Here is a 16,647-nt window from a genome sequence, read left to right on the forward strand (position 1 = left end):
ATTTTTTATATTTGTCATTCTTGATTTGAAATTTCCTTTCAAATCTCTTCATGCTAATCTTGTCATCTCTCCAATTTGTCTATAAACTGGATGATTTTCTTCAATCAAAGGATCTAATCACATTTTCAGAGAATCAATCACACTTCTAGTATCCTTACACTGCCATTTCATCTTGTCAATCTTGCTTTCAAACTATGCTTTTGCATTTGTAGGTGAGATCCACAAACAGAGTAATTTGAAGGAGAAAGAAGGACAATGGATAATTATGGAGGTGATATTCGCATTTGTAATGGTTTGCATTTGGTTTGATTATCTTGTCTTCATATCTGTATTGAATGTTTTTAGGATTTCTTATCATTGCAATCTAGTTTTTGTGATTGAGCTAGTTTAATGTCTATTTGCTTTGATGAATTCCAAATTCCTATCTACATTTTCTAGTAAACCCGACGTTAACTAACCATTTAACCATGTTTTGACTGCTTTTTGAGTTGTTTGTAGGTGAAAAACTCAAGAAACAGGGCAACTCAGAGCTTTTTGGACACTTCTGCGCCTGTGTCAAAGAGTTTTGTGCCTATGTCAAAAACTTCTGCACCTATGTCAAAGAGTTTTGTGCCTATGTCAATGCCTATGTCAAAGAGTTTTGTGCCTGTGTCAAAGAGTTTTGTGCTTGTGTAGATGGGTTTTGTGCCTATGTCAAAGAGCTTTCTACCTATGTCAAAGAGTTTTGTGCCTGTGTAGATGGGTTTTGTGCTTGTGTCAAAGGGATCTGCGCTTGTGTAAGGCCAGAAACAGGGGTAAAAATTAGTTGTTTTTCTTGCAAGTTTGTTTGTTTGTAATTTGTTTCTTGCATTAGGGTTTTTCCTTGGTACTAATTCTCTGTGTAGTAGCTTGGCGTTACATATGACAAAGACAAAAATGCAACTACCAACGAATCTTATGTAGGACGTGGTCAAAGACTCACATTAAAACATCTTGCTTGCAAATTTTTAAAGTAGTTGCACATTTAGTTTCTTAAAGGTTAATGAACACCATGCATGCTTTGTTTGTTTTTAATTTTCTTGCATGTTTTAACCCTTATAATTGGGCCTGCCTCCTGATCTTCCTGGCACTTCGCACAGGCATTAGTGAGAGGGAACGACCCAAAGTGGTGACGGGCTAAAGCCAAGGTCTTTCGAACCACTCTAAATAACTGTGGATGCAACAAAAGTTGTAGACAACGAGTGCTGGAATGGTATTGCGACGATTTATTCACCGGATCAATACCCACCTGAATGGATGCCCTTACTAGAATCTTTTGTTTTTAGAGGCCAAAATCCTTCTATCTATTGGCTCAGGCGTTGTGATACATGCATGCTAAAGACAACTCTCATGTACTCCTTAGTTAGAGATAGCAAGTTCTTGGGAAGTGATGCCTCTTGAACTCGAAGCTTGGTATGCCCGAGAAGTGAGTGCACTGTAAGGGGGAGCTAGTGCTACCAAGCGTCTAGCTATCTGGCTAAGTGTTGTATTTTATGGTTAGAGGATTCAATAGATATTTCCCTTGCTAGCCATAGGATTTGTTGTGAATGAGCATGATTGTCTTGAGTCTAAGTCCAAACATATTGTCTTTTGTGATTGTCAAAAGTTGAATTATACAATTGTCACAAAACATCATTTGTCAAACAAGTCCAAACATTATCCAAACAAGGTTTTAAAAAGAGAACATTCATGCAACAAAGTTCAAAAACATTTTCAAAAACATGGCTTTCAAACACATTGAAAAACTTTGTCTCAACATTCATGTCACTTTAGGCTAGGTTTTGCATAGTCCAACTTAGGTCCTAGGATATATTGTCACCTCCCTTCATTTTAGTCCTTTTCATTGCAAGTGTCCTCATTTTGCATTTAGGTTCAAAATCATTTCCCTAAGTTTGCATTTCATTGTCATATCTAAGCTAGATTTCCATTTAGGTGACATTCGTGCATTATCCTTGTCATGCTAAAATTAGGTCTTGCCTAGGTTGCATTTTGCATATTCCAAGTCATTGGTCTTTGCATATTCTTATCATTGTATTGTCATCTTGTCGTGGCTTCATCTTGTCATATCATATCCTTAGATCATTTTCATGTCATATCCTAAGTCATTGTCATAATCATTGCCTTCTTGCATTTAGTCTCAAAAATTTGGTTTGTAAAACTTGAAAAATCAAAACTTTGGATGATACCCTAAGTTGTTGTTAGGGAGTCTTGACCTTGTCTAAAATTTGTCCTTTCATTAATATCATTTTTGGTCAAACCTAGCTTAGTATCCAAGCATATAGGTGAGACATTGTCAATTTGTCCTATTGTCATTTGGTCCTTTGTCCTTTAAGGTCTTCGCTTCATTTCAACTTCCCAAGGTTGAGTCTTTAGGTTTGCATTCCAAAAAGTTTGTCCAAATATTGAAAAACAACAAAAACATTAAGTTGCATTGTCATCCTTTTAGGTTGCATTTGTCAATCCCATTAGTTGCATTGCATAGTGACATGTCTATTGAAACAAGGTTCCAAGAACCAATGATGCAACAAAGTTTGATGTATCAACTGACAATGCAATCGAATTTTAATCCAAGGCAATCACAATTATATCCAACCCAACAAAAAGGAAATATTGGTCAAACTTTTTATGATGAAATAGGGCTCCAAATACAAAAACTAGAGGAAAAACTAGTTCAAGAAAAGGAGATTTTGGAATAAAAAGTGAAAAACATTGAGAAGAATAGATCACAAATGTCCAAAATGTTTCAAAAATTTCCAGGGCAAAATCCAAAGATTGAGCCAATTGATGTAAGATCTCTTATCGAACAATCAAACATACCAGATCTCCTCTCACAAATAGAGATGATGAACCAATTTCAAGAAAAGAGACAACAACATTGTGTGCCTCCACAACAAGAACAAGAAGGTGTTTACTATCAATCATATTTTCAACCATCACAACCAATTGTTCAACAACTCCAACATTTCCAACAAACACAACCAATGGTCCAACATATTCAACCAACACAACCAATGGTCCAATTTCAACAATATGTCCAACCAACTATACAATGTCCACAAATAGTTCAACCAATGGTGGAATATCAACAAGTTCAATCAACATATCAATGTTAACAACCACAATCACAAATTCAAAAACAAAACTTGCAACATGAACCAAGCCAAATTTTGAACATGTCAAACCAATATGATCAAATTCTAGTTCAAAATCAAAACATGACATTAGACCAGAACCAAATCCTTTCCAAACAAGCTCAAATTCTAGATACAACTATGTCAAAACCTCGAAAGAAAGGTGGCCTTATTAGACAAATCTTAAAGAGAGTCCTAAGTGATTTTCCTGAGGATGATCAAAATCATACACCAATGTCTAGCAATGGCTCATCCATCCATCAAGAATTTGACCCTCAATTTGCCTCCACTTCCCCTCCCATTCCATCATATTTTGAATTTTCACAAGAGCAATTTACACCATCACCTCCAAATGATGTATCAAATAATGCATCCTCCCAAGGATTGTTTGCCACAAAAATATATGCTAATCAATTCATTTATACAAATCCCTTGTACTATTTGGAAATGCAAGATTTAATGCCATCAAATGCTTCTCTTTTAGAGAGTCCCATTCAAATTCCATCCCCTTCATGCCAAAGAATTAATCCCTTTCCAAAATCCCCCATGCATATTCAAAGTCCAACCCCATGTCAAGAGGATAATTTAGAGCATGAAGAAACGTGTCTTGAAATAGATCAAGATCAAGATCCTAAAACCTTATCATCCCATCTAATTGTTCACTAGGATCCCATTTCCCCAGACACTCATGATGATTCACTTATTCCTATCAATTCTATCCAAGAACACAATGCCCTTTCAAATCCCATTGACATTCCACTTCCTAAGAAAGATCAAGATATCCCTTCCATCCTTTATGATGATCCCATTAAAAGTCCAGAGCAAAGCACCTTTAAAGAGGATTCCAATGATCTTCCTCCTTGTCAAGATCAAATTATTCCTTTAAATCCTCCACAAGATCCTTTTGTTCCTCCATCTCCTTGTCTTAATGCTCCATATACACTCCAAGATCGCATTTCTTTTCGTGATCCCATTATTTCTCCCATTCCATCTCTTGAAGAGCCTGTCATTGAACCATGTCCACTACACAATCCTAGTCCCCCTCATGATCCTAATCCCCCTCATGATTCTAATGTGTCAGTGCAAGATGTTCATGAACCCTCGACATGCATAATGGGTTCTTCCACTTTGGTGCAATCCGATCCACTTCAAGATCTCATTATTTCTCTCATATCATATCCACCTCATAATGGACTCGTGTCTTCTTCCCAAAGAAAAGAGTATCCTACAAGTTAAGATATTCATAAAGGCAAAGGAGTAGATCTTCATAAGCAATAATCCCTTCATGTTAAAGAAAATATTAAGGGTCATGTCTACACAACTCACTCTCAAGACGTTGGTATCCCTCCATCAAAATCAAAACATACACCTTCCCCATCATACTTTCCATCCATCTTAGGTCCTTATATCCCTTTGTCCTCTATGCAAGGTTAGAAAAGGCACACATCCTTGAGTAAATTTCATCAATCCAAAAGAACTCCATTTCATTCATATCCATCCATGCATTCCTTTCCTCCTCCAAGCAATTTGGATGCCAAGTATAAACATCATAAGTCTAGCAATCCACATGTATTCAAGGATCAACATGTCCAATACAATCAACATGTCAAAACAAAGAACAATATGATCTATAAAGAAAAATAAATATCCAAAAGGTCACAAAGGCCCATTGCTCAAAAACAAAAGTCAAAATATATATGGGTTCCTAAATCCCTTGTGCAAGAAATGCACTCCAAGGAACCACAAAAGCATGAAAAATCAAAAACCATGTGGATCCCTAAGTGGCTCCTTGAAGCACAAAAGCCTAAAGAAACATCAAAATTGGCATCCAAAGTTGCTATTCCTCCATACAAACCTCTCAAATTTGTTCCTCCACCGCCTTCTTCATCCATTTTGGGCCCTTATGTCCCAAAATCCCAAGCTATTCCTCCATCCAAATCTCACAATCTGAGATCCATTTTTTCTCCATCAATCCACCACCCATCAAGGTGTGTGCCAATGTTGATCTTCCCTTCATTTCCATCTAGTGAAGCCCAATTCTTCCAATACCCTATCCATTATCCAGTGCATATTTTCCATCCTTCCATCCCTCTGGTTCAATCCTTTATATAAATCCTTGCCTTAGTTTCATCTTATTTTCCATGTCCTTATCCTACCAACATCTTTGAGCATACTTTTAAAGGTCATGGGCCATTTTTTTCAAGGCTCCTATCCAAAAAAAAAAGACGCTTGAGTCCTTCTTCCATCCCCTGTCATGTGTCCATCTTCTATTAAAAATGTCAAAATCCAAAAAAAAAAAAAAGGTGAAAAAAAAAGAAAAAAGAAAAAAAAAAATAAAGCAAAAATAATTCATCCACTGGTGAAAACTTGGCAAACAGTTGCCTTGGGCAAGTACCGTGATGAAAACCTAGCAAACAGGCATCATGCATAATCTATGACCTTCTTGCACACCACACTTGGGGGCAGATTTCCTCCTTCATATCCTATTGCCCTTCATTATCCTATCAAACCCCTGTCATTACCCTTCATATCCTATTGTCCCTCATGTCTAGTTTCGTCTTTCCACCTTTGATCTTGACAAGGCTTAGGTTCTTCATGAGCATCATGCATCTTGTTTGTAGCTTTTAGTCCATCATAGCTTTTGGTCTTTATCCATTTGCTTATTATAACCTTTCATCCATATTCCCTAGCTTATTGCAACTTTCTGCCACTATCCCTTAGCCTACCCCAACCTTCAGTCCATGTCCCTTATCCATTATTGGTCTTGCCTATCCTATCCATATCTTATCACTATCTATACACTCTTTTTCATTCCTTGATCTTGATTTAACATAAGGATGTGAAATGCAAAATATATTTTTCAAAAACCTCTTGACATGTCCCTCATGCCATGTCACTGCTTTATATTGTCATATCCAGTCTCTTGTCCCATCATTCCATAGCCCTTGAAAATTGCATCCATATTGTCTCCATAATAAAAGGCCTTTGTCTTCCCTCTATCCACCATCATTTCAGCAAGCCTATTTATTCACCTGTCATATTCCTTGCCTTGCTAGACACTGGGGGCAAAATCATAAAAAATCCCTAAAAATCAAATAATGTCCTGAAATAACCCAAAAAAAATAAATCATAAAATGTCCAGAAATAATTAAAAAAATTGAAAAAATCCTGAAAACTGTCAAAAACATAAAAAAAAAATCATGTGTTCATTTTCAGCTAAAATGTCCAAATCATAAAAATTGAATAATGTCCTGAAAAAATCCCTAAAAATCAAATAATGTCTTGAAAAAATCTCTAAAAATCAAATAATGTCCTAAAAATATCCCTAAAAATCAAATAATGTCCTAAAAAAAATCCCTAAAAATCAAATAAAGTCCTGAAAAATGAACAATTTTTTTTTTCAAAACATCAAAATCCAAAAACGATTTCTTTGGCATTTTGCATTTTGCATTTTGTCAATAAATGGTACCCTCTATGCATAGACAGATCACTGAGCATACATCCAACAACAATCGATCAAACATTTGTGTAGACAACAAACAGATAACATGTTACAACACTGCGCTTTACTAAAATCATGCGTTAACAGATGAATTTTTCAATCAAACCAGACATTCAAGCTGATCAAAATTGTCATATCAATCAATCAACATCAATATCATTTGTCCTTGCCACTATTATCATGGGTCTTATACAGGGTGTGTTATACTCGAAACCAGACTGTGTCCTGTCTTAGATGGGGTATCGCATTCCCTGAAACCAGACAACATGATCTTTCTTGTTCTCCACTTTTGACAATGACGATCAGAATGATTGTTTGACTTGGTTGAATTTGTGTGTCTTATCTTTTTACTAATTTATCTTTGGCTTCAATCATGTTCCTATGTTGCTTGATGATGTCACTAAGTGATTTAGAGTGATTAGGATGGTTCATGGCCCCTTTCCTTTTTTTGTTGTGTTTGCTAATTGTGGAATGTTTGTCACAAACTGGGGCAACTATATCATTGGGTGTCTGTGATAAGTACGTTCGCTTTGTGAATGCCACACATACCTTGACCCTTGATGTATGCACCCTAGGATGCTTCACTCATTCCTTGTGTGCGATGTGTCTGTCTTTTGCAAAAGGGGTTGCGTTTTAGCTCTGGCCTTCAATGCCATGATGCTCTGCATCCATTTTACTACATTAAATAAAAGTTCTCACCTACTTCTATGCATTGGTGAAAGCAAGTTTTTCTTCATCTCTAACTGTTCTCTGTCTAATTTCTTCTTACTAACATTTCTTCCATCAGTTTGGGCAGTCAGTTCAGTCTAGATCTCCAATCTCCAAAAACATAAGCTGCATCCTGCATTCATTGATTTGTACCTTTGCATTATATCAAGTCCATACAAAAACATTTTATCCATTTCATATTATAAATGCATCAAAAACACAAAAATATATTCATACGTGTTCCACAATGGTACATAAACAGTGCATAAGACATCCATACATGGAAAGTAACCATAAGTCATAACACATTGCATCCCATCATATAGCTGCATATCATATCATATATCAAAACAATATCGGAGTACAAAATTGGACTGTCTGTCCTCAGTATGACCCGTAGGCTAAGTACATAATGTCAAACTATATATGTCAAATGTTTGTCATAAGGAGCACGTGCCTCTATCACTGGGTGCTCCCTCTGTCCTCCTCATCCCTGCTATGTCTTGAGGATGAAGCCCCACAATGTCCTTCAAGCAAGCAAAATTCATGAAATTTGACATATGGGTTTTTGAGCTACATACCGCTGCTCCTGCATTGTGTGGTCGTTTGTAGGTGCGTACATGTTCCCTGAGGTGATCTGCCATTGGAATGTTTGCCATCTCTATGCAAGGGTCCTTTTCTAGAGCAACAATTCCTCCACTTTGGCCAGTACAAATGAACTCTTTTCATTCTCTTTGTCTCCTATATAGCTCTTTGTCAGTACCTAGATGGACATGCATCCTCTCCATCTTATGCTAGTCATGGTCTTTTGCACCTTCCACTACTTGTAATTTGTGCATCCGACCTCCGATTTTTGATCCATTCAATCCTATCATTTTCTGTCATTCTTATCGATCAATTGGCCTCTTTTCTGTATTTTTTTGGCCAATTCCTCGAGGGGGCATGCATATGTCCTTGTTATTGTCTGGGGCATTTTCATTATTTTTCTTTGAAACAACGCTTAGAATCGCATTGTCTCAAAGAGGGGCAAAATGTAGACGTCTAAAAATGGTCAACGCTTGCGGAGTCATACCTTAACATCTGCGCATTGTTATTTTTAGGGTTTTTGCATCACATTAACATTTCTTCTATGTTGCATGTTTGGTCTTTATCATTTGCGAGCATCGAGTCCTTCTACATTCCTCATTTTTCTCGCTTTCGAATTTGGTCTTGTCGATAACAATCTTCAGTCATGATTTTGGTCGATCTTATCCTATCGCATCAATGTGCGTGCTCATTTGTCATATTTTGGACATCGTCAATTTGATTTCATTTTGGACATCGTCAATCCTAATCGATGATAGAATTAGGGTTTTTTCCTCTTGACAATCTTGTCATCTTGCGATCGATTCGTCATCGATCCTTTCTCTTGTCAATCTTGTCAACTTGTGATCAATTCATCATCGATCCTCGTTCTTGTCAATCTTGTCATCTTGCGATCAATTCATCATCGATCCTCGTCCTTGTCAATCTTGTCATTTTGTGACTGATTCATCATCGATCCTTTTCCTCTTGTCAATCTTGTCATTTTGCGATCGATTTGTCATCGATCGTTGTCCTTTTCAATCATGTCAATTTCAATCAATTAGTCATTGTTCCTCGTCAATTGGCACCTATCAATTTGATCTCTTTGTCAATCTTGGTCAATTTGTCAACCAATCTTAATCATTTATCAGCATTGGTCCTTTGTCAATCAAAATCATGATCGAATCGACATTAATTTCTTGTTGTCTTGACCTAATTATTTGTCCTCTTATTTCTAGGGTTTTATGATTTGATCATTTAATCCTTTTCTTCTTCTTTGTGGGTTAAATAAATCTATTTATTTAGTCCTAGGTCTTTTTCATGAATTAATTAATGGATGAAAACCTATTAATTAATTCACCTAATTTCTATTTCATCTTTTTCCTCAATTTTCCAATTTATTAATTTCTCCTAATTCCTAATTTCTATTTCTCCTATTTTCTTCAATTTTTCTAATATTTCCTCTAAATTCATTCCCTAATTCTCTCCTATGTTTATGCTTCCATTTGTTGCAATCATGGAGGCTATTTTCTCTCTTCGTTTTTGTCATGGGAATGGGATTTTAATCTTGTCATAATTTGTCATAATTGTGTCAATCAATCAATCTTGCATGTCAATTTTGTCATAATTTGTCAATCAATCAATCTTGCATAGAAAATATCAATTTTGTCATAATTTGTCATATTTGTCATTCTTGATTTGAAATTTCCTTTCAAATCTCTTCGTGCTAATCTTTTCATCTCTCCAATTTGTCTATAAATTGGATGATTTTCTTCAATCAAAGGATCTAATCACATTTTCAGAGAATCAATCACGCTTCTAGTATCCTTACACTACCATTTCATCTTGTCAATCTTGCTTTCAAACTATGCTTTTGCATTTGTAGGTGAGATCCACAAAGAAAGTAATTTGAAGGAGAAATAAGGACAATGGAGAATTATGGAGGAGATATTCACGTTTGTAATGGTTTGCATTTGGTTTGATTATCTTGTCTTCATATCTCTATTGAATGTTTTTAGGATTTCTTATCATTGCAATCTAGTTTTTGTGATTGAGCTAGTTTAATGTCTATTTGCCTTGATGAATTCCAAATTCCTATCTACAGTTAGATTGATAAGATCAAGATTCAGTCTGGTTTTAGGAATGATACCTCCTGTATAAGACAAAGATGATCAAAGAATCTGGTTTTAGGAATGATATATCCTGTATAAGACATGATCAAAATGTCTAGTTTAAGGAAAGATACATCTTGTATAAGACAAAGATAGAATCGGTTAGGTTGATTTGATAGAATTGATAAGATTGATTAGATAAAGAACTGACAGTTTGTTGATATCAAGTTGTAGAAAGATTTAGATATGCTGATGTTGGTTTTGTTGAGAGGGATAGCATAATATTTTTGTTGGCTCGACAATATCTAGAGAGATATGAGTCATTAGTCTGATTGCGTATACACTTGTGATGATACCTTGATGATTCCTGCGATAGATTTAACCTTGGATAAAATGAGCATGCGGGATTGCATGCAAGAATGAAATGCAAGCTAAAATGCAAATGCAAATGCAAAGCTACGATTGGACCAGTCACTGGATTATTGTATTTTTGTCATCATTGAGATTTTGAAATGTGGGAAGTGAGTACAAACATCAATGGTATAATTAAACCATGATGACCTGAGCATTGCTTTCCTATATTTTGATATGGCAAGTTAGCACAAGCATTAAGGTATAATTGAACCAAGATGACCTAAGTGTTGCTTATGTAAAACATGCCGTATTAAACATTTCAATACACAAATCGGAAATATCTTCAATGATACTTTGATGATCATGTCCTGAGAGAAATTTGCACATATTAATGATTAATTTTTAGACAACAGACAGGAAAAATATCATGTTCCTTCCTTGTTCCTCTAGTCAAAGACATCCTGGAGTCACTCAGAAATCATGATAGAGAAAATCAATATAAAAAAGTTGAACAATCATGCTAAAATCATTATCCAAAAGATATCATCCATGCACTTAAATTGACTTTGTGATAGTTTGATGTTTTATAATTTGATCTCGTGTTCAACATTCAATGTGTCACAATTTTTGCTTGATAAGAGTTGTTTAAATGGTGCTCTACCTGTTTGATTAAGCTAAAAATAATCAAGAAGTTTTCCCCTAGCTAAGTGTAGGATTTTGCCCCAAGCCTAGAAAAAAAGTCGTTATGATATACTCAATAATCCAAACCATGGCGAGAGATTAGATGGAATGCCTGCATATGTACAAAGGCTTCATGATGGATAAGGATAGTGTTGATGGAAAATGAATGCAAGCGGAAAGATACATGAACTAATAGATTGATGAGCTAGCGGACAGATAGCGCCTATTTGCCAGGTTTTCACTGTCTATTTTTATTGAACTTTTTCTCATATTTGATTTTTTTGGATTTTCTTCTTTTTCATTTTTAAAATTTTTTTTTTTTGCTTTTTCACCTTTTTTTAATTATTTGATTTTTCACTTTTTTTTTTTTTTCTGCTTTTTTAGACATAAAAATTCTTTAGATGCATGCTATTTATAGGTTCCTCGAGCTGATCTCCATCCTATCTTGATAGCTGATATGCTTTTGATCCAAATACTGTTGTGATCACAAATGGACCTAGCCAGTTTGGTTCAAGTTTTCCTTTCTTTTCTGGATCTGTTTGGTTGCATGGATTTTCTTTCAGTACTAGTTCCCCTACTTGAAAGATTTGTGGTTTGACCCTGTAATTATAGCTCTGGCACATTCTTTGTTGATATACCTTTAGATGATCAAAGACATTTTCTCTTCGTTCATGAATCAGTTCTAACTCTTGTAATCTAGATACTCATTGTTCTTCATCTAGGGTGAGACCTTTTAATGATACTGGTAGAGAAGGTATCTCTACTTCTATTGGTAGTATTGCTTCTGATCCATAAATAAGAGAGAAAGGTGTGGCCCTTGTTGCCATGTGGATACTAGTATGGTAGACCCATAGAACAGGGTTTAATTGAATATGCCAATCTTTTCCAGCATCATTCATTATCTTTTTGAGGATTTTAAAAATAGTTTTGTTTGATGCTTCTACTTGCCCATTTCCTTGTGGATAGTAGGGTGTGGAGAATCTGTGTTGGATCTTGAATTTCTCACATAGCTCTTGTACATCTTGATTCTTGAATGGTGGCCCATTATCAGTGATAATGGTCGCCCATTATCAGTGATAATGGTTGTAAAGCGGAAAATCGCGATCGAACCCTAGTTGCTCTCCCCTCTTCCAACTCCAAGGAGAGAGAAGGGAGATTCACTAGGGTTGATGGTTTTCACTTAGGGGAGAGACTTTACATTCAAAAGAGGGGTTGAAACCCACAAGATCCAATCCCACGCAATGCAAGATTGGATGCTAAATGAGTTTCAAGGGTTATGACAGCAAGGCTACCCTCTTTTGTAAAGAATGTGCATAGAAGAATTGAGCTAGGAATGCATAGAAAGTGACAAAGATTCGCTTTATAAACTGAGATAGGGATATAGGATGAAGCTGCAGACCTGGAATTAGCAGTAAAATGTCGATACGGTGCTGTCCTGCAAATTTGAGAAAAAGTTGTCGAGACAATGGCGCCCGGCGCCACGGTCCTCCGAAAAATCCGTGAAACGAAGGGGGATCTGTTCATCTCTGCACAAGGATTCCAGATCTTCAATTTCAGCTGCGTACCTACAACCTACACACAGAAAAGCGAAGATGATTGGGGGGTTAGGGATTAGGGGTTTGCCTTTAGGTCAAAACCCGGTTTTGGAATTAACCAAGAAATGAGCAAGAGCTGTAAATGTAAATGACTGTAAAACAAGTACTAATACCTTGTTCTAAGGATGTTTGTATCCTTATGTGCGAAGGTTTAGATGTTGTATGTTGTATGTTGTAGTAGTATGTGATCTCCTCTTCAATGGTTGAATCCTTGTCTTGAATGCAACACTTAGCCTTGAATGGAGACTTGAAATGATCAATTGCTTGAAGGAATGCTTGAATGCTTGAATGCTTGAGTATAGTTTCCACGTCTTTTCCATCATATCGAATGAAAGAGGAAAATGTAGTTTATATACATGTCAATTAGGGCTGATAGACTGATTTTCCCGACCTTAGGCCGACTAGGAAAGTTTATTTTCCAAATTGCAAACAAAAAGATCCGAAGTCCAAAGGAGACCGGGCCCAAAATAGGACCCAGGGACCAGGGCGCTGGGCGCCATGGTCCTGGGGACCAGGGCGCTGGGTGCCCTAGTCCTGAAGGACCAGGGCACTGGGCACTCTGGTCCCACCTCCCGGGACAACAGGGTGCAAGGAGGTTCAGGCCAGGGTGCTTGAAAAATGCAGTTTTCAGTGTCATAATCAGGTTTCGGGGTCTCCATTCAGGTTGCGTGTTGCGTCGCCATCGTGAAGACCGAAATGCAATCGAAATTGCAAGTGTCACAATTTTAGGACGCTACATTTAGGCCCCACTTTAGCGGGAGTATGTATGCTCATACTTCCGGTAAAGTACAAGGAAACAACATTGAAAGACTTTCACCACGTCAAGGAGGCAAGACACACCAAGCCCCCAGTGGACTAAGGATCTTACGACTTCGATTGAAAAAGTAAAAGGGAAGATCACGAGGGAGAACCATGACTGTCAGTAGTAAGGTTCCCTCACTATGAGTCATGCAAGAAAGATATCAAAAATTTTCAAGGCAAAGCTAAATTTGCCAAGAAATTCTCAAGTATCTTGAAAAGATATGAACGGGATGTATGCCCCCCTACGTTAAAGCGATCGCACACGCCTCACCGGGGGTGATTGCTTTAAGGTAGTGATACATATAAGGAAATGAGAAGGGAAAGGAGCACGTTATCACAAGGATTTAGCCCCCAAGTGTGAGATAAGCCCAAGGATAATAGACACAAAACACAAAGCACAAGGTGACTTCGCTTTCCTCGGGGTCAGTATGCTGTATGATAATTCATGTATATCATATGTATGTATGCATAATTGTTCTTCATTCCCCAATCAAGGAAGGTCACCTAGAAGAAGGGAACACATGTGTCTTTTGAGTCAACATGAGAGAGATCGAGAGATCTCAATGCTTTGCATCATCCTCAAGTAGACAACACTAAGGACAACAAATAGAAGAATGAGAATAACATATAGAAGAAGTAACACAAGAGAGGAGGAGAGAATCTGCTATGCTAATGTAACTAGTCTAGCACGTCATCTACCCCTCGATCTTGCTGATCAATGTTTCGGGAAGGCAGGGAACACGCTAGAGGAGGAACATTCAACACAGCAAATGGAGCTATCACAAGATCCAAACAAGGGCTATGTTCATGTTCCGAGCCACATTGTTCTTGTCTAGGAGCTAGGATAAGTGCATTAGAAAATTCATTAGATAAATGGTTATCAATATCAACAAGTTCATATTCACTATCAGAAGCAAGAGGAGTAACATTTTCATCATGAATAACATTTTCATCTATATCATCATCAAGATTTTAAAAAATAGGATTTTTAACTCGCACAGGATCAAGACCATCATGCATCTTATGTTTAGGAGATTTTGGAGAAAATGGAATAATGGTTGTTGAAGGTGTTTTTGGAGATTGCAAAGTTTGAGAAGCAGCTGTTTGAGCCCTAAGACGACGCTTTCATCGGCGTTCACGTGCAAAATGATTTCGTCTAGTCTTAGTAGGAAGTGAAGAAGATTGAGGAGGAGGAATGTTCTCATCCCTATCACTTGGGTGTTTAGGTTGTGGTCTCTTAGGCTGGATAATAGGAGAAGAAGAAGGTCTCTTCTCTCCATAAAAGGAAGGGGGAGGAACTGCTCCATATAAAGGAGGAATTTTTGGTTTAGGAAGGAGACCAAGTCCATCATGACGAGGAGGTATAGGTCTACTTTTAGGAAGTTTATTAGACATAGTCACATCCATAGGGATGGGTTGGGAATCTTCTTGAGGAAAGACATTAGTTTTATCTTTCAAAGGAAGAACTTCCTTCTCAAGAATGATAGGAATGTCAAGTTTAGGTGTTCTAGGTTCACTTAGAGATAGGATCATATCTGTTTTCCACTTTTGATAAGATTTGAAAAGATGATCACTTCGCGGAGGAAGAGATTGGAATTGTTTAGGCCAAAAGTAATCAAGAGGAACACTAGAAGTTCTTTCAGCCGGTTTAAAGAGACTATGATTGACAGTAACAACTTCATCATTATGGGGAAATTTCAAACACTTATGTATAGGAGAAGCAATAGCTTTCATGGAAGATAGCCAAGGATAGCCAAGCTTCACACGAAATTGTTCGGATGAAGGACTAATAGCAAAGTTCACATCAAGGGATTTGTTATGGACCTCAATAGGCAATGTAATAGAACCAATTGCAGGAGAAGAAAATGCATCAAATAGTTTCACAATCACATCTATTTTGTCATATATCACTTGATTCAATTGCAAAGTAAAAAGAAATTCTTCAGTAATAACATTAACCATGCACGAAGGATCAATAAGCACTCCACGGCAAGGTATATTCTTGACTTTTGCAACTATATATAAAGGACCATCAGGTGCCCTAATGGTTTCACTGGAATCAAACGTGATGGAAGGTTCTTTAGGGTTTTCTTGCTGCTCTACGAAGTTAATCACATTCGGAGTCATAGACACAAGACCATCAGATGAAAAAGAGGAACCATTAGTCTCAATCGCATTAGAGTTATGAGAAGGTAATGGATTAGTGAAAATCTGAAGATTTTGATTAGGAGGAGCTACAGATGTATTGCCTTTATCATTCACTCCAGAAACAGAAATAGTATTATTATCAATCAAATCTTGAATTTTACCCTTTAAAGAAAAACATTTTTCAGTATCATGCCCAGGCTAACGATGAAATTGACAAAAAGCTTTATTATCAAAATAAGGTGAAGTAATCTTTGTAGGATCAATTTGCCTTATAGGAGGAAGAGTAAGGACATTTTGTTCCAATAACTTATTCATAATACTATGCAATGATTCATTCAAAGGAGTATACTTTCTTTCTTTCTTGAAAAATTTAGAAATAGGAGGCACACCTGATGCTGCATTCACATTGTTGTTGATGATGTTTTCATTGAATTTGATGGAGTCTCTGTTTGGTTTAAACTTCCCCAATGGTTGTTGACTGCTATCACCCTTATCACTCGGAGCCATAGGATGTGATTGTTCCATTTGACTCACAGTCAGTTGATAATTGTGAAGAGTGGCACACAACTATTGGAAAGAAGTAAACTTAGAAAACAGAAGTTTGTCTCGAATATCTTTTTGTAAATTAGAAATAAAGATTCTTTGAATATCATTTTCAGGCACTGGAAAAGAAATTTGAGCATACAAATGCTTATATCTACCAATGAAATCAGTCACTTTTTCTTTAACACCTTGTTTACAATGCATTAAATCAATCAAAGTAACTTTAGGACTTATATTGTTTTGAAATTGTTGAATGAAAGCATTTGCAAGTTGTTCGAAAGAAGTAATAGAATAAGAAGGCAACGAGCAATACCATTGTAGGGCTTTGTCTCTTAATGTTCTAGTGAACAGTTTTGCAAGCAACCTTTGGTCATAAGCAAAATCGGTACAAATTGTTTGAAAAGTCTTAACATGTGTTAGAGGATCTCCTTTACCATTATAAAGCTCCAAATGCGGAATTTCAACATGTTTAGGGGGAATAGCTCGAACAA

The sequence above is a fragment of the Cryptomeria japonica genome, chromosome 11 (assembly GCF_030272615.1).
Source record: "Cryptomeria japonica chromosome 11, Sugi_1.0, whole genome shotgun sequence".
In the NCBI taxonomy this organism is placed as follows: Eukaryota; Viridiplantae; Streptophyta; class Pinopsida; order Cupressales; family Cupressaceae; genus Cryptomeria; species Cryptomeria japonica.